Consider the following 2,500-nt stretch of genomic DNA (forward strand, 5'->3'; position numbering starts at 1 on the left):
TACGGAAGTGTATGAACGAGCAAGTGATGCCCAAGTCGATTTTACCAGTGAGAATTCTTCGTCTAGCAGAGCGACCTTTCGACGAGTTTCAACGCATCATCTTCAGAAACACATCAACATCACAAGAGTGGAAGTAGATGATGCGTTTCGTAGACTGGGAAGCAGACTGTTCCTGTCGATTGGAAGAATCGGATGCTGGATTATTGCTACGGAAAATTGAGAAAGTGCTGCAACCGTCTTGAAAGGAAGCTTCAAGTCAAGATGAAGAATCTTATTGCTGAAAGCGACTGGACTAAGCATGCCAACGTGGACTTCATAATTAATTTATCAGACAAACCAGTAGTTAGTGCTACGACAGCGGCTTTGGGATATGTATTAAGCTTTGGTGTATTTAATGGTAACCTGGACTGTGTCTACATTTCAAAATCCTATGTCATTTGTGCACTCCCGTAGCAAACCACATCAGCAACTGGTATATACTGGTTCACAATATTTGCAAGATAGCCCCTATAACACATATTTCGACCTTCACTATGGATACCTTAACCACAATCACTGGAGCTGCGTAGCGTTCATCAAAGAAGAATTCATCCTCATCACTATCCCCCCAACGGTGGGACCGTAACTGTCTCTAAGATAGACAGAACTTGAACACCTTTGTTGAATAATTGTAGACCTAGGCTGAGCACGTGAACCATCTCGAAACAATTCAACATGCGCCATCATTCAGCATCTGTGACCCCTCTAAGTGTATCCAACATCCCCCACCCCCACCTCCGTCGCCGAACTGTAGATTCAGCGTCTTCCGATGAAGGAATCGTAACCACCACCTCGTTGTCAAGGGAATATCCCGTGACTTCCATGCAAGTGCGTCTCGCACCCGCCTCGTAGAAGATTGTAGACTCCTGATTTGTCCCATACCATATCCTGAGACGATCCACCGACGACGTCTCGTCCATTGCAAAGGCAATCCATGACATCGCCGCTCATGTGTAGATTCGACCTCTGGTACTGTAGAACCAAGCTGTTTCCGTCGTCACCATCGCGTGAAGGTGGGAATTCTCTAAAGTCATCGAGTGTCTGTATTTGAAAAGTCTACATGATCATAGAATAACTAAAGTCTTGCCTTACCGCACGAATCTGTCATCAACTAATATACCCAATCTCATAGTTAATTATTAAAAATTTCTCAATAAAGAAAATATGATCTTCACCTACAAAATTTGTAAGACCATTTTTCCTACAATGGGTAAACTGAGTTCTAGGTTGTTCACTAATTAATTTTTCTTCATGTAATGACAAATGGTATTTCTTAGCAATATCCTCGTGGTCTATCTCTCCTTCGGATATACCACCAGTCCAATTATTTTATTTACAATGTTATTTAAAATTGGAATTATAATCATTGTTGAATTATGATATTCAAACGTTAGTGTTTTAACTTTACTATTTTTTATAGAACATTCCAAATAAGCCGCCGCCATTTCCCTCGAAGTTTCAAAAAACTTTTAACTTTACATAAAAACATTGCCATATCTCCTATTAACGATCTTTTAAAAAGAGTAGCGTCGAGTTTATAGATTAAAGCTCCTTCTTGTATACACTCATCTGTTAAAACTTCATTTAGTTTGTCGGGTGTTAACCATTTTACATTTAATACATTACTTTGAACTTTAACCATTTTGTTGATATCCTGGTTTTAGCGTTCCGTACGATGATTTTGTAGAAACGCAATGTTGTAAAGCTTCTAAAATAATTTGTGATCATTTTTTATTATTTGATGCATTTTTACTTATTAGTTTTTTTGCGTTTAATACGTATTGACTAAATTTGATTAAATCATTTGTAATATGTGAAGGTGACATTTTTTTTTTCAATATATCTTTTAACTATTCCATGTTGAAATTATTTTTATCATTCTTAATTATTTTCATAATCATAATTATCATCATTATCCATTGTGTTTAGTGGTATATTTTCTTTCAATAAAAGTTGAAAACTTTCTCCTTTTGTTCACAATATATCTTTTGCTTTTTGATCATTGTTTTTATCATTTCATTGAAAACTTCTACTGTTATTACTACATCCAGTTGAGCAAAATCCAATTCAAAACCAGTTTTAATTCTTCTTCTTTCTACTAATCATTATAAATCCCATACCTTTCTATGGTTGTTAAAATAAAATAATCGTTACTATTATTTGTATGTAAGCAAAAATTTTCTTTTCCATTTATATCATAAATGGGTTGTTTATTCGTACTTTGAGGGAATGTGGGGATGCATAGTAACATTTTTTTATTATTATTAAACAAAGATGATGACCAGCCATATCTACTTATTATACCTCTAACGGTAACTTCATCGCCGTAATTTTTATCACCACAAGGTCCACGTATAAAAAATATATGTATTTTTAGAGGGAAAATATGAAAAGACCGTTGATAGGGGTCCTTGGTGTACAATTGCTAAAGAAATATTTGTGTCGTCAACATTTGCGTTAT

The sequence above is a fragment of the Macrobrachium nipponense genome, chromosome 16 (genome assembly GCF_015104395.2).
Source record: "Macrobrachium nipponense isolate FS-2020 chromosome 16, ASM1510439v2, whole genome shotgun sequence".
Taxonomy (NCBI): domain Eukaryota; kingdom Metazoa; phylum Arthropoda; class Malacostraca; order Decapoda; family Palaemonidae; genus Macrobrachium; species Macrobrachium nipponense.